Genomic DNA, 27,955 nt, shown 5'->3' on the forward strand with positions numbered 1-27,955 from the left:
TTATAATACCTATGCACTGTCGAAAATCATGCTAAATGAAGATTTACAAAAGACTTTGATAGTGCTTTTTATGTACAAACATCTCTTTCATGAAGGTAGAACCAGATATTTTAAATTACTTTACTTTTTTTTTAAGATTTTATTTATTTATTTGACAGAAAGAGATCACAAGCAGGCAGAGAAGCAGGCAGAGAGAGGAGGAAGCAGGCTCTCTGCAGAGCACACAGCCCAATACAGGGCTAGATCCCAGGATCCTGGGACCATTACCTGAGCCAAAGGCAGAGGCTTTAACTCACTGAGCCACCCAGGTGCCCCTAAACTACTTTAGATTAAAAACTACCAGAGTAATGCTATAAACAAACACATCTACCCAAGTGGGCCCTCAGTTTACATCTCAACAATATTAAGTTTTAGAAGATCCCATCATACTAGGTATGAATTCTAGAAAGTATTACAAAATTTAAAATATAAGCCTTATCTCTATAAATTGTTACAGAAATGCCATCAAGTGTGTGCAATGAATATTTAATAGTAAGAGTGGAAAAAAGATTTGCTTTAAACTGAGTTAAAAACAAACCTATGGACAGCTACATTTAATTGTGATAGGTTAATATGCCATAAATAGTGTAGAGACCTGAAGCCTTTTAAATGAACATTACTACTGAAATGTTTTTTATTAGATTTAAATCCCAAAGAAAATGCTTTAAAAAATCAATAAATTAAGTATATTCAAGTGCTGACATAGTAAGGCAAAGTATAATGACTCAGCATTGTCTATGAAGGCAGTAGACACTAAGGACATTATCTCAACAGAGAGACAACAGTCTCTCTACACTAATTTATGTATGCTAAATATCCCCAGTGCTCAAGTAAACACAAAAAATGTGTCTATTTAATAATATTCCATATCATCTATTATTATTATCTACATTCTAATGATTTAATGGCCACACTTAATTCTTGACATAATATTTATAAGTTACTACTTGGGGTGCCTCGGTGGCTCAGTGAGTTAAGCCTCTGCCTTCAGCCCAGGTCGTGATCTCAGGGTCCTGGGATCAAGCCCCACATCAGGCTCTCTGCTCAGCAGGGAGCCTGCTTCCCCTCTGTCTCTGCCTGCCTCTCTGCCTACTTGTGATCTCTCTATCAAATGAATGAGTAAAATCTTTGAAAAAAAAAAAGTTACTACTTTATTTTTTATCTCCAAAAATGTTTAGTAGCATGATCAAAAACATTTTTTGAATAATGACAAAATTTCTAAACATGAAAGAATGTCAGTGGCTCTACCTCATAACCAAATATTTGCAAGTGAATGGACAGCTTTATTGCCAGTCTTCCTTTCATCAAAAATTGATGAACCAATATTTATTGGTTCCATGTGAAGCTGTGACCATTGCTTTGGCTGGAATGAATCCTTACTGCAATTAAGTATAAAAAATATCTTCCATAATTAGAATGTGACTTGTATTACTGAGTAAAGATTTGATAAAAAACCTTCAAAAAGTTGGGTTTTTGTTTTTTAAAAACATTCCTTTTATACAAAGAAATAATTAGTAGTTTGGCTATTTAAATCACTACATGATATAGCAATGGTAGTCCCCAAAGGTCCTCCCTTCACATAATCACAAACGCAGACCCTCTTCTGGAGTGTACATTTTTGGGGTAGGCTCTGAGGACTTGAGCCTCCAAGTATTTATACTGGTTTAAAAACAGTAGTAGTAGTCATTATACATGTCGCCTTCACACAGGTATGGCAGTCTGGTGAAAGCTCTGGTAACAAAACCAGCTTTTCTGAAAACTTCAAGCAAGCTACTGACTTGTTCATCCCAATTCTATCTCCTGGTTTCTAAAATTTCTGAAGGTTCCTCCCACTTGCCACCTATGTTTTCCACATAGGGATGAAAGGGTAAAACCTGAACAAGGATGACCGTGTCTCTCATTGCCTCCAAGACATTTCTGGTATCTTTCAACACAGTCAGGGGCTGTCCAGCACATTTAAGCAACTTATATCATAGTGGAACCCTGTATTCTGCTATTCATTTATACCAAGAACTCTGTATTTCTTCTTCTGAAGCTGCCATATCATAGTTTCAGAGAACTCAGCAGCATATATTTCTTCAAAATGAGGGTTCATGATTTTTCTGACTTCATCTCCAGCACCTAAATCTATAGGCTTTCCAATCTAGATTAATAATGTAGTCTCTGAAACTGGTGAAAATGCAAACACTGAGCCTCTCCTAGCAACCCAGTGATAGATATTCTAGACATAAACAGCCTAAAAACAGATGACCCTAGAGTGACATAACTGGACAAATAGTCAGTCTGATTTCTCAATGCTGTTAAGAACATCTGTGTTCCCTGATTAAGATAATTCTAAACAAAGAGAGCCTGGAGTGATTCACATTTCTCTCTGTTGCACACCTACTACTTACTGGTGGTTCTCCTTCCTACTGGCCTCAGCCCTGCCAGCCTGTCAGGACCACTTCTCCTGTTCACATACATGGAGTGGAGAGGCAGCCTCCACAGCATCCACATCCTTCACACAAAGCAAACACACACCAGGCTCAGGCCCAGCCTGCCCACAGTTTTACCAAGGGCCATGGCCACTTACTTGGCTCATCGGCAGTGTTGGGATGAGGAGGAAGAGGTACCATTCACTGCTCAGATTAGAGCTACTACATTCAACTTGTCCATCCAGCCCCTTCAGGGCAAAGATAGGGGGTCAAAATTATTATTTTAAATAATATAAAGTCAGATGTAAAAAAACAAGTATATAGAAACTTTTAAATAAATAATATTTCAAATGGATAACTTTAAGAAGGTAGTATTTTTGTTATTCCTATTAAATCATTAATAGAATAATTTTCAAGAAGAAAGAAGAGTGACTTCAGTGGAGTGGCAGACTATACAACTCCAAACTCATCCTCCAAAAGAAACACTGAAAACAAGCAATAACTGTCAGAACCAACTTTGCAGTGATTCCGGAAGACAATCCAAGATTTACAAAAACCAAATGAACAATGAATGAAGAAGAGACTTCTTGAAGGCTTTGTGGTATTGTTACTTGCCATTACCCTACTCCTACCTTGGTACACTGCAGTCCTTTTTTTTTTTTTTTTAATTTTATTTATTTATTTGACAGAGAGAGATCATAAGTAGGCAAGAGGGAAGGCAGAGAGAGAGGGAAGGAAAGCAGGCTCCCTGCTGAGCAGAGAGCCCGATGCAGGGCTCGATCCCAAGACCCTGGGATCATGACCTGAGCCAAAGGCAGAGGCTTTCACCCACTGAGCCACCCAGGTGCCCTGGAACACAGCAGTCTTTAAGAGGGATGCAGTTTCCAGTGCGGGAGACCAGTACTTGGTTCTGGAGGGAGCAAAGCAGACCACATTTGCAAAATATTATGTAACTCTATTCTAACTTACTTAGGAGCTACCTGAAGGACTAACATAGAACATTCATCTCTTTTTTGTCTAATTCAAAAAGAGTGGTAGACATTGCTCTTGAACACACTGCAAGCTAAATTAACAGGCAGACGCATAGGGCAAAGGTTACAACTAAAACATTAAAAAGACCACCTAATGCCTGGGAGCAAGAGTTGGTGAGAGTTTCCTTGGGAAATTAAGACTTTCAAAAGCACCCATGTATATCGGAAAATGTACATGCCCAGTGCAAGCAGAAGATCAAAACCTTCCACCTGAAGCTGATCACTAAGATGAATGCAAGCGTGGCTAAATGATGAAGGACTGCTGAGGCACAGAACCAATCTGTAAACAGAAGTTTTAGGTTTTTTGTTTGGTTCTTGTTCTTTTTTTTTTTTTTTTTTTTAGCTCCTGGCTTTCAAAGAAATACCTGTTAAAACCCTAGCTGAACATAACCTAAGAAATAAAGAGTTCAGTATCTTCATATGCCAAAGAATAAATCTTGGCAGAAAAAAAAAAAAAAAAAGACTGGGAAATAAGAGGCTAAAATGTTTAACAATACAGAAAAATTGGCCAATATTAGGGGCAACTAAATTTCAAGAGTTACCAAATTCTAATATTCAAATGATCAGTTGTCAACAATAAAAAAGAAAATCACAAAGCACATAATAAAAAACAGGAAGCAAGGCTCATTAAAAAATAAATAAATTGATAAAAACTACCCTTGAGAAATCTAGAAATTGGGTTTATCTACAAAGATTTTAACATAGCTATCTTAAGGAAGCTTAAAAAGCAAGAAGAAAACATGGAAAAAGAAAGGAAATTTTATAAATAAATGGATAAACAAAATGGGATTATCAATAAGGAGGTGAAAATTATAAAAGGAACAATTTGGGGGACTGAAAAATACAATACCTGAAATGAAAAATTCACTAAAGTGGTTCAACAACAGGTGTGAGCTGGCAGAAGAAAGAGATAGCAAATAAAGATAGGACAATTAAAATTATGGAGTCCAAAAAGCAAAAGGAAAAACAACGAAGAAAAGTGATCAAAACCTAAAGGACCTGTGACAAAAAGCAAGCAAATAAACATGCATTGTGAGAGCCTGAGAAGTGAAAGAGAAAGAGGCAGGAAGTGTATTTGAAGAAATAATGGTTAAAAACTTCCCAAATTTGATGAAAGACAAAAATCTACAAACCAATAAGCTCCAAGAACTCTTGATATAATTAACACAAAAACTCACATAAAGATACACAATAAGCAAACTGTTGAACGACAAGAAAAAAATCTTCAAAGAAGCAACAGAAAATATGGTTCATCTCAGATTTCTGACTATGATTAACAGATGATGTCTTCTCACAAAACATACAGGCCAAATGACAGTGGGATGAAATATATTTAAAATACTTAAAGAAAAAGATGGTCAACAAAATATTTTGTGTCTGGCCAAACAGATAGTGGGGTGTCTGGATGGCTCAACAGGTTAAGCGTCCAACACTTGATCTCAGATCAGATATCAATCTCGGGGTCATGAGTTTGAGCCCTGTGTTGGACTCTATGCTGAGCATGGAAAAATAAAAAATAAATATAAATATAAATATAAATATAAATAAATAAATAAATAAATAAATAAAAAGAAGGGAGGAGGAGGAGGAGGAAGAGAGTTAAGACATTCTCAGAAACACAAAAGCAGAGAGTCTGATACTACTACATATACTGTAAAAGAAAAGCTAATGGCAATCCTTCAGATTGAAAGGACATCAGAAAATAACAAAGCTGTGGGAAGAAAATGATCTCTGATAAACATAAATACTTCAGTATATACAAAGCCAGTATTACTGTATTTAAGGTTTGTACTGCCGGACTTTATTTCCTACAAGATCTGAAACACAAATGCATAAAAAATAATTATAAATCTAGGCTACAGAGCAACAATGTATAAAAATGTAACTTGTAACACAATATAAAAAGAGAAGAAGAACACTTCCAGGGAAGATGTTGGAGTAGGAGGACCTCAAGCTCACTCGTCACAAGGATAAAACTAAACAGCAGTCACATCAGTGTAATCAACCCAGAAAATGAACAGAAGACTGGTAAAACAAACTCCACAACTAGTTGTAGAGAACAGGCCACATCAAAGAGAGTAGAAGGGGGGCGCCTGGGTGGCTCAGTGGGTTAGGCCGCTGCCTTCGGCTCAGGTCATGATCTCAGGGTCCTGGGATCGAGTCCCGCATCGGGCTCTCTGCTCAGCAGGGAGCCTGCTTCCTCCTCTCTCTCTCTCTGCCTGCCTCTCTGCCTGCTTGTGATCTCTCTCTGTCAAATAAATAAATAAAATCTTAAAAAAAAAAAAAAAAAGAGAGTAGAAGGGGCAGAGACATTGTGAGGAGCTAAACCCCAAATCTCTGGCCACCAAAGGTTGGGAGCCATGGGCACAATAAGGGGGGAGAAACTGAATACCATACTGGAGAGCCTGCAAGAGAAAGACAATTCCTCTAACATTTGCTTTGAAAACCAGAGGGGCCAAATTTCATTACTTCTTATAACCAGTAGGATATAAACCATTAAACTTTTAAAATTAGCAGGCTCAGTTCTGGGAGAGCCAGGAGAGGGACAGAAAACTGAGTTCTTGCCCTTAAAGAGAGAGCACAAGAAACAGCCAGCAAAAATACAGCATAGAATGAGCATTTTGAAAAATACTTATGGCATATCGGAGGGAAAGTTATTCAGAGTTCACTGAGAGACTTCTTCAGGAGCAAAGAAACAGGCAAGTACCATTTCTCTAATTCACTAACCAGAATATACACAGGGCCACCTGCAGAAACCACTGCATTGCCTGCATTCATTACCTAACTGCATACACCATGCTCTGCCCACTTCAGCTGAGCCTGCCTCAGTCCTGGTGCTTCAGGTCCCCTCCTCCAGAAGACCTGCAAAAATCTTGCCAACATTGTATCTCCCAACTGCACACTTTGCAGGGCCTTCGTCCTTGAGGCAGTGAAGGTCACCCCCCATGGAGGACACCAACACCCTTGTAACTGTACCACTCATCTATGTGCACTCTGAAGAGTATCCTGGGCATCCCCAGTCTCCACAGTGGCTATGTCCCTTGTGGAAGAAGAGGACAAGCACCATCTTGTTAAAGGTGTGTGCCCCACTCATGACTTCCAAGAGCAAGAAATATAGCTGACTTTTCTAACATACAGACAAAATGAAGAGAAAGAGGAATATGTCCCAAATGTAAGACCATGACAAATATCACAGCAATAGACCTATATGAAACAGAGATAATTAATATGCCAGATAAAGAATTTAAAATAATGATCATAAAGATTCTCACTGGACATAAGAAAATAGTGGAAGACATCAATGAGACCCTTAACAGAGAGATGAAAATGAATCAATCAGAGATGAAGAATTCAATATCTGAAATTAAAAATATACTAGATGAAATAAACGGTAAACTGGAGGAAGCAGAAGAATGGACCAGTGACCTGGAGGACAGAGTAATGAGAAGCAATCAAGCTGAACAGGAGAGACAAAAATCATTTCAAAAACGAAAATAGAATTAGGGAATTCAATGATACTATCAAGCATACTAACATCCACATTACAGGTATCCCAGAAGGAGAAGAGAGAAAAGGGAGCAGAAAATAGATTTGAAGAAATAATAGCTGAAAACTTCTGAATCTGGGGAAGGAAACAAATTCAGATTCAGGATGCACAGAGATCCCCCAACAAAATCAATCCAAAAGAACTTCATACCAAGACACATACTAATTAAACTGGCAAAAAGCAGTGATAAAGTAAGAATTTTAAAATCAGCAAGAGAAAATAAAAAGTTACATAAAAGGGAAACATCATTAAGAATGAAAGTGGATTTTTCAACAGAAACTTTGTAGGCCAGAAGAGCACGGCATGATATGTTCAAAGAGCTAAAAGGAAAAATCTGCAGCCAAGAGTATTCTACCCAGCAAGGGCAATATTCAAAAGAGAAGGAAACATAGAGAATTCCTCAGACAAACAAAAGCCATAGAAGTTCATGACCACTAAATCAGCCCTACAAGAAACATTAATGGGAACTCTAGAGTAGAAAGGAAAGACCATAAGTAAGAGTAAGAAAAGTAGAAAGTACAAAAATGGTAAAAATAAATATAGCTATAAAGATCAGTCAAGGGATTAACAAAATAAAAGAATGCAAAGTATGAGACTATATACCTAAAACATGGAGGGAAAGTTGTAAACAACAGGTTGAAACTTAAGCAACCTTCAACCCAATATAGACTGTTATATGCAGAAAATGTTATATACAGACATAATGGCACATACAAATTAAAAAACCAGCAATATGTATGCAAAAAATAAAGAGAAAGTAATCCAAGTATCTCACTAAAGAAAGCCAACTTATGATGAGAGAAGAGAGAAAGAAAGAAAGAAAGAGGACAAACACATACACACACACAAACACACATACACACAAAGGATGTGAAAAGAAGGCTGGGGTAGAAATACTTATATAGGACAAAACTAACTCTGAAACACAGACTAACAAGAGATAATGAAGGACATCATATAATCAGTAAGAGGATAATCCAACAAGAAGACGTAACAATTGTAAACACACAATTTGGAAGTGTATTTACACTCAATATGGAAGCTCCCAAATGCAACTGTTAGTAAAAAATATAAAAGAACTCACCTGAAAAAATTTTTTTTAATTTTTTTTAAAAAAGAACTAATCTGTAATAATACAATAATAATACGGGATTTTAACACCTCAATTACATCAACGGACAGATCATCCAAACAGAAAATCAACAAGGAAGCAGTTTGTCATTGAATGACAAACTGGACCAGATGGATTTAATATATATATTCAGAAAAAACAGCAGAATATATATTTTCTTCACATACATATGGAACATTCTTCAGAACAGATCACATATTAGGTCAGAAAACAAGTCTCAACATTTTCAAAAAGACTTGTTATACATCTTAACTAGATGAAAATACAACCACAATAATAACAACAAAAAGAACTATATGCACCTCTAATGAACATAGATGCAAAAATCCTCAACAAAATATTAGCAAACTCAATCCAATAACACATTAAATAAAAAGCATCTGCCACAATCAAGTTGGATTTATTCCTGGAATTCAAAGGTATATCAATATTTGCCAATCAATATATCACATCAATAAGAGAAAGGATAAAAACCATATGATCATTTCAATAGTTGGAGAAAAAGCATTTGACAAAGTACAACATTGATTCATGATAAAGACCCTCAATGAAGTAGGTTTAGAGGAAACATATCTCAATATAATAAAAGCCATATACACTCACAAACATCAGACTTAATGGTTAAAAACTGAAAGCTTGGGGTGCCTGGGTGGCTCAGTGGGTTAAGCCTCTGCCTTCGGCTCAGGTTATGATCTCAGGGTCCTGGGATCGAGCCCCGCATCAGGCTCTCTGCTCAGCAGGGAGCCTACTTCCCCCATCTCTCTCTGCCTACCAGACATATATACCACACTGTTCCTGACAAGGACACACAATCTTCTCAAGTGCACCTGGAACATGCACCAGAACAGAACATATGTTTGGTCAGAAAACAAGTCTCAATATAGAAAAAGACTAAAATCATACATATCTTCTTTGAATATAAAGAAATGAAGCTAGAAGTCAACTACAGAAGGAAAACTGGAAATTTTTTAAGTATAAATGCAAATATGTTTGTCTATAGATGGGGAAAAGACAAACAGATAAATATGTGGGTGGAGTCTATATAAACATGGTAGTTTTAACTTTTAAGGGAAAAAAATATGCTACTGATCATCTCTGGTTAAATTTTAAAGTAACTGCCAGAACAAAACACTTGCTGAACTGGTAAAATTAAATTGCCACATTCAGCTTAATGAAATTTTAAAGTACAGGCTTCATAACATCAGGACTAAAAGTCTCAAGCAAGACAAACCTAAGTATATGCTCCACCATTTACTTGCTCTGTTAGTTACCATTCAATATCTCCGTTATGTCATTTGGAACGGGGAAGGTAAAGTTTCCACCACAGAGAGGGTGGTTACAAGGATTAAATAAGAAAACTCAAGTGAAGTGCTTAGTATAGGCATGTAGCATAATGTAATTCCTCAATAAATGTTAGCTATGATTTTTCTGAATGTATTAATCCATTTAACATACTGCATACAGTGATCCATTTAACATACTGGATACAGTGAAGGAATAAAATTAAAAGGCTATTCTATCTAAAGGAAATAAATTTATTTATAATTTAAATAACTGAAAAGTGTAACTCTTCTAGTCTCATAAATTTGACAATTAAAAAACTATTTAATGGGTTATATAACTCTGTGCAAGTTCTGTGGTATTCTTTTAATATCTTTCCTGATGATCATCATCATACCAAATACTGAATATGATGATATAGAGTAGAAAAAAAATCACAAAATTAAATAAAATTACAGCCTTGAAATGTAGAGCCAAATAATGCATGAACTTAATATATGTTTCCTGAGACTGATAAAATTATACACAGATAAAGAACTAAAACTAAGTCAATCTAGTAATTATTTAAAACTATCTCATATAGGACAGTTTACAATATTACCCATACACCAGAATAAAACAAGCTTTAAGAAGAATTATTAATGATTCTGCAACTGAATGAAAAGAAGGTCTAATTTCAAAGACAGTCACAACTTTAACTATCTAACAGTTAACCTGTAATAATACACAAATGCAAATACTTCTATTTATTGTAATTGTTATTTCTGGGCATACTGTTATTTCCCCAGGCATTCCATAGATTTAAATTTGCTTGATGGTGGGGGATGGGTGGGGAAAGCAGACCAGGAATTAGCCAGGAAAACAGAATTCCAATGCAAACTTAATCTCTCTGGATTCTAGAATCCACATCTATAGAAAAAAAAAAAAGGGTGGAGGGGGGTAGGGCCGGTTCAGTCTAAACTCATGAACATGATGATCATCCAAATCACCTTGTGACAAGTAAGTAAAAAGAGAGTGTGCATGCATGGGTGTGGTGTGTCTGAGAGACAGCAAAGGTTAGATTGAGATAACGATGGTGGATCTATGATTCCCTACTTATAAATGGTTTTCTAATTATTTTGATGATCCATGAGTCTTTTTTTTTAGTCCAAAATAATAAACTTCTACTGTGCTAAAATTGAGTCTCCTATTGTAGAAGGCAATTTAATTTGCCCCAAACAGGGAGGTATTGAGTATCTTACGTGATATCATTTACTGTGGACTATCATAAACACAAGCTTCAGTCTCATTTTCCAGCAGTAGTAATGGGCTGACTGAGCTATGTCAACACTGTACATTATCTTAATGTGACCAGCAGCATGTAGTGATTACTAGTGAAGGGTGCAGACTGGAGGTGGCAAGCCTGTGTTTGGCCTGTATGGTCCTCCTGCAGACCACTTGGGCTTCAAAAGCACCTTCGTACAAGGGTTACACAATGCCAATGCTATTGATTTAGATAAGTACAAAGCACATTTATACTAAGTAGATCAACAACAAATTTGAGAAGAGTTTCTTCAGAAGTAAATGGATTAAAAGAGAACATTTAAAAATATTTCTTTAAAGAATATTAAGGTCAAGGATGATTATCATGTAATTTGCCCTCTGCTACATTTTTTTAACAAAAATTCTAATAATGAATTGGTTTAGACCCTGATCAACTGAAATTTTTAGTTCAGCTAGTAATTTCAACAAATGTTTTAACAAAATGTCCCACCAAAACAAAGCAAAACAAAACAAAACACAATAGCTTCTCAAAGAAAATCTAATTGATACTTAGGTAATTCTAACCCTGATGTTCAATTATGTTAATTAAGTGCCTAAGTGAATATAACAAAAGTAATACACAAATTATTTGCTAAATAAAGTGGAGTATATCTAGCATTGAAGTCCTATTTCATTTTCTATAAATCTTTCAAATAATAACTATAAAATATTTATATTAATTATTCTTTTTCTTCAATGTATAAAATAATGAAATGCCTTTCTATACAGAACAGATTCCTTTGGGCACTTCCCATTTTCACTCTTGACTATAATCAATGCTAGATATTTTAAGATTGGTTTAACAGCTAGTGAGTGGAAGACACGCCATAAAATGTAAAGATATCCATTAACCAAAAATGACAAACTTAGCTAATATGAAATACATTTTTTTGTATGAAAAATTGAAGTGAGAACTATTTGAAGGCTATAAATTACCATCCATGAGCTAGAGTAAATAATCCTGTTTATGTCCTAAATGACAGCTAACTGAGCAAGTTCGTATATCAAAGATCTACTTAAAAAGTATAATGGGCATATTAACTATAAATCTCAAAGTTCTGATAAAGAACCAAGGGTAAATATTCTAACATATATCTTTACTCTTACAAATGATATACTAAAATTAGTCACATTAAAATACTGTAATCTCAGGAGATGTGGTGGGTGGCTCAGTCAATTAAGCTTCTGCCTTCAGTTCAGATCATGATCTCAGGGTCCTGGGATGGAGCCCTGTGCCTCAAGCTCCCTGCTCAGCAGGGATACTGGAGTCTGGTTCTCCCTCTCCCTCTGCCTGCCACTCCCCCTCTCGTGCTCTCTCTCGGTCAAATAAATAAATAAAATCTTTTGTTTTCAAAAGCATTAAAAAATACAGTAATCTAAAATCCTCAAGCATAAATCAAAAATTTTTTTAATATTCACCATTTACTTTAAAGATTCAAAACAGAGCGCCTGCGTGGCTCACTGGGTTAAAGCCTCTGCCTTCAGCTTAGGTCATGATCCTGGAGTCCTGGGATCGAGCCCCACATCGGGCTCTCTGCCTACCAGGGAGCCTGCTTCCCCTCCTCTCTCTCTGCCTGCCTCTCTGCCTACTTGTGATCTCTGTCTGTCAAATAAATAAATAAAATCTTTAAAAAAATAAAAAAAATAAAGATTCAAAACACTGACCCATAAAAATGTTTTATTTTATAAGTTATATTTGTTATGACATTAAAGAATTATACTAAAATCTGATTTTTAAAGAGAAATAAATCCACAAGCTGATCTCTATTTATAATTTTATGATAAAGTATCATTAAACCTGATAATAAGAAGAAATATGTAAAAGAAAAAATGTCTTCTCCTTAAAATTTGCTAGGAAATGTGCAATATACAAAATTCAACTATCCTTTTACAGAACAAAAAATATCATTCAAAGTAGTTATTTACTGAGCATTTTATCCAAACATATTTAGCTATCTAGACAAATTGTTTAATTAATAAATGCATTTACTGATTCAAACTTCTATTCATGCATCTGGATCACGTGAATAGTTTTTCTACTTATTTATTCTTTCAACAATTATGTGTTGAGTCTTCCTACATTTTAGCACTAGTGATCAATAGTAAGCAAAAGTTCAAAACCCATCCCTGACTTCCTAAATGTTTGTTCCAAGTTCAGCAGAGGAGTGAGAAAGCCAAAGCAATGTACAATGACAACTTAGAAAAACATTATAAAGTTACGTATTCCACTATATAGTAACACAGGAGAGAGGAGAAGCCACTGACCAAAAGGAGGATGAAAAGTACTCTGCTAGAGATCAGCACATGCCAGAATTCTGTGAAGCTCATGTCAGGGGATTTGGGTCAAGATGAAATAGGAAGGCAGTGAAAGAAATGTAAGGAGAAGCAGAACGTGATAAAGTTTGAATCTTTAAAAAGATTCTTGAACTTCAGGGTGAAGGAATTTGAGGATGGGTATAGGGGAGGAGAGTGAATAGAAGAATACTGAATAAAAGTCCTTGTACTGTAAGGCAAAAAATGATAATAAAATAGCTATATTGGTTATATCATTCTCATATCATCTTAGAAACGGCAACTTTCCATTTTTAAAGCTTGTTAAGATTATTTACCGAGAACCTACTATGTGCCAGACAGTAAGACATGGATGTACTATAGTGAAAAAAACAGAATTTAGTGTGGGATGGAGGGAAGCAGGAGAAAACACAAGAAAATTAATTCTTAACAGATTAAGTTCAGATAATTACAAGAGCTATAAAGAAAATGCAGCAGAAAATAAAAAAAAGAAAAAGAAAAGTACAGCAGAATAATGTGATATTCAGTGACTGGGGGAGGATGCTCTCTGCAGGGAGAGGTAATACCTGATTTGAAATTCTAGTAAGAAGAAAAAAAAAATTAATTATTTAAATATCAATGCCAAAGGGTAGAACATGCAAAGGCCCTAGAGCAGAGGCTGGCTTTTAAAAAAGGTAAAAAAAAAAAAAGTCAAGATGGCTCAAAGGCTAGAATAGAGTTGTATTAATTGAGGTCTCTGGGAAAAGGAGCAGCCATTGAACTTGGGTTTATAAAGAGAGGAAGTCTAGATTTCACAAGTACAATGAGAAGCTACCATAAGTTTTAAAATGATGAAAAAGATCTATATCATGTTTGAAAGAGGATTCTAGCTGTGAACACCGGATTGAAAGTAGGGGGCAAGATGGAAACTAAGAGATCAGTTAGGATCTGCACCATAGGATAACCTGATAAAATGGGCAAAAACAACTGCATACTTAATTCTAAGACAGTTTAAATGAGGATCTGAGAACTGAAATCTTCTGAAATGATCTGATATTATTCCTATGGTGGAAAAGTATAACTGTGCTAGTATTTTATTTCTGTAAATAATGAGGATTATCTTAATTTGATTATTAATAATTTTATTTTTACAAACAGGTTTTTATATAGATCAGAAACTTGATTTCTAAATAAGACAGACATCTGGTCACACACACACACAAAATATAAACAGAAGAAACAGTAAAATAGCACATTATAGATTATTAGCAGGATTTCTAGTCCCATCCAACATGAAGGACCAGTGAAAGCCTCTCTCGCCCACCGATTCCAACTAAAAACTCTAGGTAAAGTACTAAAAGCCAACTTCTTGAGGACCCTGAAATATAACCAACAGCAGGCATTCTGGACAAGGACTCAAAGATACAGTGGTGGAGAATGTTCGGGGTTTTTTTTTCTCCTTCATCTCCCAGCTTGGAGCTCAGGTCAGGCTGAACCTAAGAACTAAATAAACAGCAGGCACCGACAGCAAAAATTCCAATCCTGATTTACTGGCACTAGGAAAAGAGTCCTCTTTTCTTTTCCCATTTTTTCAATTCCAGCCTTGCAACCAAGGCCAGGCCTAATTGTAGAACTACATTGCCATAGCTGGTGGGCGGTAGCAGTGGTGGGGGCATGTAAAACCCTGAGGAATAAAGCTATCTTTTCAGACAGAATACTAGGAAAGGAAGTCCCTAATGTGTGAACAATGAGGAACCACCATTATGTTTTTTTCTTTTCTCTTTCTCTCTCCATTTTGTCACTAAAGTGGGTCAGTTTGTGTGAAACTATATGATAGCATGAGAAGCAAAAACTGACAGAACAAGCCAATGGGGGGAGAGGGGAGCAGTGATCCTGAAGAAGAATACACTAGATCAGGGGATTCTCTACTTCCATATGAATGGACACAAATCCTAGGTTCACCCTTAAGCTGTATATGCTCAAAACATACCCAAAGCAGCACAGCGAAAGCTCTGAAAATTAACCTATAATCAAAGTCACTACCATCAAAGTCAGAGACTAAACCCTAACAGTTGCACACAAGTTGGACTAAAATAAAACAGAAAAGAATTTGAGCACTTAACTGACACTGAAACCACCATCACCACCCACAGAAGGTAAAGCTAAAATTACAGTATGAACCTAATTGTGTTGGCTGCCTGGGGGAGGGGAAGAAAAATGGGAAAAAGAAAGGAGAAAGGAAGAAAAAGAAAATGTTTCTCTGGAGGATTGAACAGGATCTAGAGTTTTGAAACCAAATATTCAAAATATCCATAATACAATCTAAAATTACTAGATATATCAAAAACGAGGAAAAACCTGCCAACTTTCAAGGTACAATACAGTCAACCCTCAGATGACCCAGACGTTGGAATCCACAAAGATTCATAGACCCTACTAAACAACTTTTTTTTTTTTTAAAGATTTTATTTATTTATTTGACAGAGAGAAATCACAAGCAGACAGAGAGGCAGGCAGAGAGAGAGAGGGAAGCAGGCTCCCTGCTGAGCAGAGAGCCCGATGCGGGACTCGATCCCAGGACTCCGAGATCATGACCAGAGCCGAAGGCAGCAGCTTAACCCACTGAGCCACCCAGGCGCCCCTACTAAACAACTTTTTGCCATAAACACAGTCTTGAAAGACAGGTGTTCACAATTAAAAAAAAAAATCATGAAGCAAAAAAATTTAAAAAGAATCAAATTAAAATTTTAAAACTATAAAGTATAAATATTTTTAAAAAGAAGTAGGTGAGCTCAAAATTAACATGGAATTGACAGAGGAACAACTCAATGAACTAGAAAAGAGATCAAAAGAAGTTAGCCAATCTGAAGAATAGAGTAAGATTAAAATATTAAAACGGATAGAACCTCAAAGAACCATGGGAAAATATAAAGCTTCTAGTAAATCTTCAAAATTCAAAGTGTTTTTAAAAACATTATCAGTATCATATTACTTAAATTATCAATTTATATAATCTTATTATATATTTTTTTATACATAAATATAGATTATATAATCAATTTATATATCTCAATTATATAATCTAATTATCTTTGTAGTCATATTCAAATATGGTCTCAGCATAAAGAATAAAGGATCTAAATGAAAAATGAGATTACAACACAATGTGGAAATTAATCTCACCCACTGTAGCTTTCACTTTTCTTTCATTTTTAGATTTATTTTTCCATTAAAAAATATGTATACATTAAAAATTTGTACATGTGAAAGAAATTATGAAGATAAAAATTAGCAAAAAGCAGAGTTTCAAAAAAGAAGGAAAGGAAAAAGAGAAAGGAAAAAATACCTATACTAAAATTACATGGCAGGAAATATTTTCTTTTCCTATAAAATTGAAGTTACACCCTATATAAACAATTTTGTGTTCTATTATCTCATGTATTGCAAGTGTGAGTACTTCTGCTCCCATGTTACTTTAAAAACTTATTTACAACAAAATTTTAAATAGCTGCATAATACAGTAATCAATTAATGTTCTGTAATGTAACCATTCTTTTATCAGTGGATATTTCTCTATTTAAAACTGTAAACTGTTCTTAATAACACCATGATAAATATCTTTGTGCATAAATCTTTCCCTGGATACGCCTTAAGACACAAAACTAAATTCACTGGTGGAAAAGTACTAACAAAACTACAAAATTAATGTAAACTGATAAAAATCACAAAATTTATACATGATTATTGTGGGAAACGCTAAAATGTAGATTCCTACAAGGAACAAAAAAGCCACTCACAACAAAAAAGCCACTCACAGTTCTACCATTAACATTTTGACAGATTTCCTCAAATTTTTAATGGAATATACTATACAGTCTAGAATTTGAATACAATATATGGTTTAATACTATTACAAAACAACCTTCACGGGCTATACAGAATCTTAAACAATAGTTGATATTCACAGCGTATTTATAAACCACCAAATACATTGATAAATATATTCCTACTACTGCTTACCCTAGAGCATACATATAGAACTGTCCGTGTGAGCAGTAACTTGATGAAAGTCAGTGCCTGAAAGAACACCTACATGTTGTGAATTAGATACTCTGCGTTCAAGTATTACAGAATACTAACTGCTGCCCCAAATCTTGTTTTCTCCTTTTTGTTGGGCCAGCGGCAATCCAGCTACAGACTATATTACACAGCTACATTATGCCTAGATGTAGCCCTGCAGACTAGGTGATTAAAAAAAAAAAAAAATTCTGATACCCTAATTAGTACCCTGTACTAATTCCTTCTTTCCCACAGACTAAAACAATGTTAACAAACCATGAGTTGACAAACCATGGCCTATGGGCCAGTCAACTGCTTCTGTATATTAAGTTTTAATAAAACTCATTCATTTGTTTATGTACTAACATGCCCATTTGTTTATATACTAAGGCTACTTTCAAGCCATGATGGAAGAATTGAGTAGTTACAACTGAGATCATAGAGCAAGTATTAAATATAAATTATAATCTCCTTTAAGTAAATGTTTCCTGATCCCTGATCTAGGCTTACAATATAATATTTAATTAATCAGAGTTTACCTCCAAGCAATATTATACATTCATGTGTAGTGTCAGGACCTTACAACAGTATAGTTTCAATTCTTCCCTCTAATCCTTTGTGCTGTTGTTGCTAAGTACTTTACCTTTACATATGCTATTAGCACTACATTTTGTTACTATTTTTGCTTAGACAGTCATATTGTAGAGCAATTAAAAATGAGGAAGAATTAATTTTACTTTCATTTATCCTATTTCTTTCTTTTCTTTGTATAGATCCAAGTGCCTTTGTCCTATTATGTACTGTCCACCTGAGAATGCTGCTTTAACATTTCTTATAATGTTGCCTGGTAATAACAAATCCCCATGGTTTTGCTTATCTAAAAAAAAACTTATTACTTCATTTTTTGAAAGATATTTTCCTTAAGATAACTGAAAGATATTCACCAGCCCCCACCCCACTTCAGCACATTAAAGTTGTCATTCCGTGATTTTCCAGCTATCATGATATCTGGGGAAATCTGCTCTAATTCTTACCTAATTCTGTAATTTCTGTATTAGTTTTCTATTGTTGCTATAACACTTTTTTTTCTGGTTACCTTTAAAAACTTTTGTTTGTTTTTATCTGTTTGAATATGATAAAATTTTAAAATTATTTTTCATTTTTGTGTTCTGTATTCTGCTCTGTATTGTCTGAGCTTCTTAGATCTGTAATTTAGTATCCATCATTAATTTGGGAAAATTACTGGCCATTATTTCTTCAAATATTTCTTCTCTACCTCTCTTCTTCTGGGATTCCAATTACATGGATCATTTGATATTGTCTCATGGTTCTTGTATATCTCCTATTTCTCTGTGTGTTTCAATTTGGGTAATTTCTATTGACATATATTCCCATTTGCTGATTCTTTTTTGTGTCAATTATACTTATGATCCTATCATAAGCATTCTCCATCTTTGTAACTGTGTTTTAAATTTCTAGAATTTCCATTCAATTTATTGATATAATTTTCATATCTATCTCTGCTGAAATTAATCACCTGATTAATTTCATGCTATCCAGATTTTCCACTAGAGCCTGAAACATGTAATTCCCAGTTATTTAAAATAACCTGTGAAACAGTTCCAACATGTGTCACTGCTATGTCTACTTTTGATGACTGCTTGGTCTCTTTTGAGTGCATTTCTTGCCTTTTCATATGCTTTGTAACTTTTTATTTTATTTTTTTAAAGGGTTTTTTTTTTTTTTTTTTTTTTTTTTGACAGACAGAGATCACAAGTAGGCAGAGAGGCAGGCAGAGAGAGAGGAGGAAGCGGCCTCCCTGCCGAGCAGAGAGCCTGATGCAGGACTCATTCCCAGGACCCTGGGATCATGACCCGGGTTGAAGGCAGAGGTTTAATCCACTGAACCACCCCGTAACTTTTTATTAAAGATCTTACATACTACTGTCATCGTGTGTATGACAGTAAGACTAAGGTAATTTTTATGCTTGGACATGAGCACACACTTCCACTAAAACTTTTAGCAAAGGGGTTTAAATTAACCTAACTAGGAGTTAAACTAGGTTTGAAATCCGTCATTGCTATGGCTACACTCAGTGCACCAAAGGCTTCAAATGTCTATAGTGCCAAAGAATATTTTTTCATTCTCCTAACTGTTCCATAGTCAGTTTTAAGGCTTTGTGCTCAGAAGATCTGTCTCTTGCTAATTACTTATATTTGACACTTGTTATCCTGACAACAGGGAGTGAAAAATAGGGGAGAGTCTTCTTTGATCTTCTGGTTAAGACTTAGTCTTACGTAAGCACTGTATCCCTAGATATCATGTATATTTCTTTTTATTGATCCTTCATCTCCTGAAGTATAGTTCTGGTTCCTGTAGATATTCCTGCCCCTCCCCTAAGGTTTGAGGGTTTTCCCTCCTGTTCCAATTCCCCAGCTACTAAGAGATTCCACCAGTGTCCAAGGGCAACAATACTGGTTGCACCTCTCCCAACAGACTATGGCTTTGTTCTATAAGAGAAAAGAGGAAGAAGAGTCCAGGTGGAGTTTATTATTCTTCTGGCTATGGTTGCTATAGTTATCCTCCAGTTCTTCACCAAAGAGGGGGTTTTCTTTTATTGGCTGGTAAGGTTCATGAAGAAAAATCTATACAATGGTGTGGGGTCCTCCTATTTTTGTGGCTACCACAGGTTTCACCTTTCCTTGCCAGTACACACTTGGCCTCCACCAATTCAAAAATCGTTTTAGTTGAATTTTTTCTGTACGTTTCTGATTGTGTCTTGCCCAGGTAAATCAGTACTTGCCTCTGCTAACTTGCACTCTCTCTAAAAAGAATCTGTCTCTCCCTAGATTCTGGGGCTAGTTTCACTGACCAGCCACTTCAACACTCAGTGGGTTAAAGAAAAGTTGTGAACTTGCTGTTTGTCCACCTTTTTATTTTAAAGTTGGGATTGAATTATTGAACTTTCTTCTACCTCTCTACATCTCTGATCAGAAACCAAGAGCCCTCCTATTTCTATGTAACTCCATGTATTATAGGTTTCAAAGTTTACCATATAATGTTCCACATAAGCGCACTCGTCATCAAATGTTTAGCTAATGCTTTTTATGTGGTAAGCAGCAGGACAGAAACCAATGCCTTCATTCTACAAAAATTATGCGGCTGACTAAGGTTTGCCATACCAAACTCCCTACCAAGAAAAGATGACCCAATTTCAAGTCTTCAGGATTAGTACACTTAGGTCAGAGAAAAATATTCCATGATTACATTCATCTGTAATTAAGTATAGGTTAATATCAAGGTTTGACTCATATGACTTTAAAACACTTCGTGTGGTACTGTAGAGAATATAGATATGAATAAGATAAAGACTTTATCTCTATAATTCTTGCTTACAGAGAATAGTTCAAATATTTAAAAAGTACCATAGAACACACTTTATCATTAACCTGCTGTTTAGGTGTTTAACAAGAATGTTAAGGCATGGGTAAACGAATAGTTTACCCTGTTATTCACGGGTAACAGAGGAACTGAAGGCATGATGCTGTAGGGAAAAAAATGAGTTTTCCTTGGAATACTGATCCCATAAGTTTATGCCAGCAGACAAGGAGTGGATTTTTTAAAAAATCTAGCAGGATATATCAGGTTATATTACATTACACAGCAGGAATATATTACATGGGGTTAAAGTTAACTAGCCTTCAAGGAATGTGATCTATTTTATGTTCATACCTCCAGCACTCTTGTGGTCAGTACTCAGTTTTAAATCCTAGTGGCTGACTTCTTTAATATATCAGATTTTACTGCAGTCAGGTACTTCAAACCAATTCTTTTTATATTAGAAATTAAAGTATATATGGCAATTAATGAATGCATTATGTGGAGCCAAAAAATAAAAAATAAAAAGATCTGTGAGAAGGATCAGATTTTTGTGGAAGTCTAACTACCAGTCTCTACATGTAAGAAAAACAATCTGGGAAGTTAAGGTTTCAGAATGTAAATTAATAAGGAAAATACCATTTTCTTTCATTTTAATGGCTTCCAATTCTTCTAAACTGGATGCATTCATCCTTCCACATCTTTGGAAATACCCACTGAGAACACTGTGGTTTTCTAAAACAACTGCTCCTTCTAATGGTTATACTAAAATGGTTATTGCCAATATTCCTTCTCTCCATTTCCAGCAGACCTTCCTTCCCACAGATTAAGTTTCTCTAGGTTATGTTAGTATCATTAGTTACACTACAGCCAAATTCTTAATCTGGTCTCTCATTCTGCCTCCCTAATACAACCATTTCTACTATTTCATATATATTTTATAATTTGATTCTCTAAAGGTAATATTTTCTAGGTTTTTCAGTTCTTAGTATGCATGCCCCACTATTTTTATTTTCAATACATATTGTGAAAGGACAAAGGATCATGCATCACTTAAATACCACTTGTATATCAAACTCAGAGCTACGAAAGTTTAAAAAAAAAGATACTACATAAGTATGTTGGTAATCATATAATAACAAAAATCAGCTTCCATATAATAGGAGGTCAGAGAGATTACTATATTAGTGCATGCATGATTCAATCTTTTGATTAAAAAAACACTATACTTACAGTTATAAAAAGCTCAGAAAACTGGAAACAGAAATGCAGTCTAGGATAGATTTTCAGACTAATATAGAAGTCTTGGCATGAATAATAAGAGAACTGTGGTTGATCCACAGAACAGTTGGATTATGAACCAGAATATGCAAATCAGGTAACTATTTATGATAATTATTAAAATGTTAACTTGCAAATAAAGCATAAAGCATAAAAAATAAAATTCTACAGTAGGTTTATTCAAGCACAGTACAGGACAATGCAGTATAATCAGAAGTTTATGCAGTTTATGGTGTGTATTACTCTTAAGCATGTTAATACTGAAGCAATTTGCAAGCACAGTTTAACTTCAGTTTTGGTTAGGATAATTGTTCATGTTCTCTTTAGACACACACACACCTACCACTGTTTGGATGAAAGTCTCCTTTCCTTCCATTCCCAACAGGTTTTGTTAATATGTTCTTATGCATGTACTAAGGGATTCTCTCCAATCCCAGACACAGAAGTTTTCACTCTTTCCCTTCTATATCTGTTACTGAGTTATGCCAATTCATTGTACACAATGCTTTAAAGTTGCTTACCTCGTTCTTTATTTCCAAAGCTACCACACTCTACCCACTCCGACCCAGTTTCATAACCTAACCCATACACTGCTACTTCCGAAAAGAGTCTATCAGCTTTCATTGTCTCTCTCAGTAGTTCTAAAAACAACTACCAGAATAGTCTTCACGTAAATAATCACGTTTATCAAGGTAAGACATAAGTCAAGGGTTTGCAGTTGTACGTCTGTGTATATGTGTGTGTTTTGTTTCACCTGATTACTAATTTAAATCTAAATTTTTTTTAAAGATTTTATTTATTTATCTGTCAGAGAGAGTGAGCACAGGCAGAGGCACAGGGAGAAGCAGGCTCCCTGCTGAGCAAGGAGACCGATGTGGGACTCGATCCCTGGACACTGGGATCATGACCTGAGCCGAAGGCAGCCACTTAACCAACTGAGCCACCCAGGTGTCCCTCAAATCTAAATTCTTAAAGGATCAAAAGTCCTTATGAAGTGGTCTTCTACCTTCCTTAATCCCCTTTCTTTTTTTTATTTTTTTTTTAAATATTTTATTTATTTATTTGACAGAGATCACAAGTAGGCAGAGAGGCAGGCAGAGAGAGAGAGGAGGAAGCAGGCTCCCTGCTGAGCAGAGAGCCCGATGCGGGACTCGATCCCAGGACCCTGAGATCATGACCTGAGCCGAAGGCAGCGGCCTAACCCACTGAGCCACCCAGGCGCCCCCTTAATCCCCTTTCTACAATCTCAATGTTCGATAAGGGATTTTGGTTCTAATCATACCTATCACCTCAATTTATACAATCCTTGCAATTTGTCCTATCTACATTTTGAATTTCTGCTTTATTGATTCTGTTTTTACTGCTTCTAATAGATATTTCATTTCAGCTATTGTATTTTAACTTCTTATCATTTTTCTTCAGCTCCCTCTTATCTTTTCCTAATATAGGAAATCTCAGCCAGATTTCTTTTCACCCATCTTTTAGCTAACATTTTTCATACTTTATTTCAAAAGAACATGTATGTTTATTGAAGATATAAAGCACATTTTAATAAAATTTACTTGTTTTTCATAGATTTTAATCCTTTCCAGAAATATGTATTTTCTCTGTCCCCTGAGAACAGTGCTCCCCTTATTTTATACTACTGAATCTTTTAATCTTTTTATTGACTGTTTACTCATTCTTGAAGTAGTCAGTTCTGCTCTTTCCCAATAAATGGGAGAAGGGAATGGTGGTGGTAAATTAATTTCTCTCATTACCCACATTTTTATTCAAATCTTCCAGATCCTAATTTCTCATTTCCTTCCTATGTCGTTTGCTTACTATGGCTCTTAAGAAAAGAGCTCACCTGGGATCCGATCTTAATCCTTCTTGCCAGCCTCATAGTCTCATATCTGATTGAAATAGCCTCCCAAATAACTAGTAACCTAGTCTCCTAATTTGCTTGATTCCATCTATGTTTTCTAATCCATTCTACATCATGCCACTTATTATTCCCTCACTTCTTGCCAGCAGCAATAAGAAATCTATGCTCAGGGCGCCTGGGTGGCTCAGTGGGTTAAACCTCTGCCTTTGGCTCGGATCATGATCTCAGGGTCCTGGGATCGAGCCCCACATCGGGCTCTCTGCTCAGCAGGGAGCCTGCTTCCCCCTCTCTCTCTGCCTACTTGTGATCTCTCTCTCTCTCTCTGTCAAATAAATAAATAAAATCTTAAAAAAAAAAAAAAGAAATCTATGCTCTACTCAGTCCTAGATAAGCACCTTTCTAACATGCTGTATATCCCTTTCTGGTTATCTTTGGCTTTACCACTCACTATATTTTAAATGCTCCTGGTCAAGTAAAACCCTAGATGTGTACAAGGTACATTTTAAATGAGATCTTTATTTTTTTCAATTGATTATAAATTCCTTGGGCCTAGGTATTCTCTCCTTCACTTTAGTCTTCACAGCACCAAATGGAATGAACTCATTTTATTTTTTTTTAAGATTTTGTTTTATTAGAGAGAGAGAAAGAGAGAGAGATGACAGCACACACGATCAGAAGGAGGGGAAGAGGGAAAAGGAGAAGCAGATTGCCCCATGAGCACAAAGCCCAGTGTGGGGCTAGATCCCAGGATCCTGAGATCATGACCTGAGACAACCAGGTGTTCCCAAACTCCCACTACCACATAGTACAAACAACCTACTTTATAAAACTTAGGCTACTTAGAGTAAGTAGTTTGGTTTCCATTACGATGCCAACGGATATCATCAAAAATTAAGAAACATTCAAGCAAGCAAAACCAAGGATTCTTCCTAAACAAGTCCAGATCAGGGGTCCAGAAATTATTGCTGTTTTTGTATGGCCTATGAGCTAAGAAAAGTTTCTATGCAATGCAAGCTGGTGCAGCCACTCTGGAAAATAGTATGGAGGTTCCTCAAAAAGTTAAAATTAACTACCCTACAGGATGCCTGGGTGGCTCAGTGGGTTAAAGCCTCTGCCTTGGCTCAGGTCATGATCCCAGCATTCGTGGGCTTGATCCTTGGGCTCAAGCCCTTGGACTCTCTGCTCAGAGGAGAGCCTGATTCTTCCTCTCTCTCTACACCTGTCTCTCCTCCTACTTGTGATCTCTGTCTGTCAAATAAATAAATAAAATCTTTAAAAAATAACTACACTGCAACCCAACAACTTCACTACTAAGCATTTACTCAAAGAATACAAAAATGCTAATCCAAAGGGATACATGCACCCATTTATAGCCGCATTATCTACTATAGCCAAATTATGAAAACATCCCAAATGCCCATGGATGGCTAAAGAAGATTTGGTATATACATACAATGGAATATTACTCAGCCATAAAAAAGAATGAAATCTTGCCATCTGAAACGACGTGGATGGAGCTAGAGAGAATTATGCTAAGTGAAATTAAGTGAGTTGGAGAAAGACAAATACCATATGATTTAAGTCATATGAGGAATTTAAGAAACAAAATAAACAAGCATAGAGGGAAAAAAGAGAAAGAGAGAAAGAAGCCAAGAAACAGACTTTTAACTACTGAGATAAACTGATGGTTACCAGAGAGTGGTATGGGAGGTGGGTGAGGGTTAAATAGGTGATGGGGATTAGGGAGTTTAGTTTTTTATGATTAGTACCAGGTTTTGTGCATAAGTGTTGAATCACTGAATTCTATGTTTGAAACTAACAGTACACTGTATATTAACTAGAAATTAAATAAGAACTTTAAAAATAATAATTAAAAATAAAAAATAATGGTTTCTGCATTCTAAGATTTTTTTTTTAAATCATAAAGATATTTTGCGACACATATAATGAAAATGACAGGACATTAAATTTTACTCATCACGAAGTTTGATTGGAACACAACCATCTAGCTCACTCATTTACATGTTTCTACAGCTACTTTCATGTTATAAAGACTGAGCTGAATAGTTGTTCTAGACCATATGGCTCTCAGTGCCAAAAATATTTACTACAGGAAAAAAAAAATGTCCATTCCTGGACTAAGCCAGCAAACTGATAAATATCTTGACCAACCTTACCACCTGAAGTGAGAGTGTTACATGAGATAAAGAAAGGCCTCGGTAGCCATTAGCAAATTACTTTCATTCCTTAATGTCAAACGGGGAGTTTTCTGTGATGGGGGAAAAGATCTGAAAGTAATCATTCTCCTAGCTGTAGAAAGCAACCAGCTGAGAAATAATACTTGATTGCTCACTTTTACATCAGACTTTATCCTCAGAAAAAGAAACTGACTCACTCCACTTTCCACCCCACATACACAAATTTATTTTCAACTTATTACACACTTTATAAACATGGATAAACCAGTAACTAACCTTCCTGCTGTAGCAAAGAGGAATATATAACTTGTCCTCCAAACAGATCATGTAGTTATAATATCATAAATTGAGAAATATTTCAGGAAAAATGGATCCTACCTACTGTGCAGCTATTGGGAGTAAGTATACCATATCAAATATACCCAAATTCAAATCGTTGCTTTTGGGGGTCATGTTCAAATGTACATATGGCAAATACCATAGTCATTTAAGTAAGGCAATTCCTGAACGAACATATTTTTAGCCAATTCCTTCTGGTTGATCCATTAAAAGATGTTGTTACTTAAACTCAGATGTTGTACAGACCTGAGCTGCCTCTCTATTGTTTTAGACAACTGACTGCATTTTCTTTTCATATTTTCCAGGGCTTGCTATCTATTATAGCACAAAACTGAGGTATTAACACAGTATTTCTCACACAGATGGCTTCTTGAGAAGTGTTTTGGCTCTGCCTATAAGAACCCCTATAGTTCATATCAGTGGAAGGACAGGTCCCAGTGAGACTACAAGTCAGTATTCTCATATCATGATGAAATGGTACTGCCCTGTTATAAGCATGTTTGCTAGCCAAAAAATAGGAGTCATTTCATTTGGTAGAAACTTCATGAGCTTCTCCTACATGCCCAGGGGAATTTAGAGATAAAACACAGAACCTCTGTTTTCAGAAAACAAGCAATTTAGTTGGGCAAACGGATGAATAAACCAAATATAAAAAAGTATCTGTACAACAGGTTCCTGAACTGATAATTTTATAGCCACTGTTCAGGTAGTCAAAACAGCTGAAGTATGAGAAAACTCATCTATGGCAAAGTGCAGGAAAACACTTTTTAAATTACCCCATTTCCAATTCTCTCCTCTACCTGCTCACCTTCTCTTTTTCCTAGCTTCAGAAAACAGTGATGAAGATTTTAGATAGTTTATTGACTCATGGTATAATTTAGGTTGGAAGACTGGGACCTAATACATGGGCTAGCAATCATTTCCTTTAAGGACATTTTTTTTTCTCTTTGGATAAAATTTGACAAGAGATTCCTATAGGAATAAAGGACCCTCCATTTCACTGACTTAGGTCCTTTCCTCAGAATAACAATTTTTAAGGAATTATTTCCTTGGTTTAGTTTCATCAAAGGAACAAAAGTAGTCCATCTTCAACAAAAATAGTTAAGTTACTGAAAAATAATTTGAATGGAAATTTTATCACATAGAAATTTAAAAGTTTATAATATAAACAAGATGAGGAAGACGGAATTTTCGAAGTGAATTTCTGAAAGCCCCAATAAATATTTAATATTTAATACTTTTTAAAATAAAAAGATTCCAAAAAGAAGACATGCTGTGTTATGCATACTTAAACATTAATAATGGGTATGACATGCTTGACTGTCATTTATCCACACTTGCTTTTTAAAAACCCATCCAGATCTTTCTCCTTCAAAATCTTAGTGACATGACTATAAATATTTTGCTTTGCTATAGATAAAAAGCACACAATGTAGCATTTTTTTAGTAGTATGTTTTATTGTTATTATTCTGGTCCTGATCCTTCACCCAGTTGTTCAGTGCCTTTCTGATTTTATCAAGTATGATGCTAATTCCAAAGTCCACCTAGCTAGGTTCCAGCTTCTGTTTGTCCTTCTGAGCCAATCCTCACCTCCTTCTGTCCTGACTGTGAAGGAGCAGGTACAAGGTCAGGGTTCAATGTAGGTTTCATTACAAACACCTTGAGTGCCCTCTGCATTGCCTTCTCCTCTGGGATACAGCTGGCCAACATGGTACAGATACAAAAAATGACAATTACTCAAGATTACAAAATGACTAATAATTAGCAAAGTTTTATGAATATTTATACATTTTCTTAAGAAAAATCTACCTACCA

At 35.5% G+C, this 27,955-nt stretch overlaps 1 protein-coding gene and 1 pseudogene across 4 annotated transcripts in view; both read right to left on the bottom strand.

The window, feature by feature from the left end:
- The window catches only part of TBC1D5 (TBC1 domain family member 5), a 555,945-nt gene that overhangs the window by 270,983 nt on the left and 257,007 nt on the right, over positions 1-27,955 (bottom strand). The gene's annotated exons all lie outside the window — the stretch shown is intronic.
- LOC122908419 lies at positions 1,704-27,850 on the bottom strand (annotated as a pseudogene).

Source organism: Neovison vison, chromosome 6 (genome assembly GCF_020171115.1).
Source record: "Neovison vison isolate M4711 chromosome 6, ASM_NN_V1, whole genome shotgun sequence".
Classification (NCBI taxonomy): Eukaryota; Metazoa; Chordata; class Mammalia; order Carnivora; family Mustelidae; genus Neogale; species Neogale vison.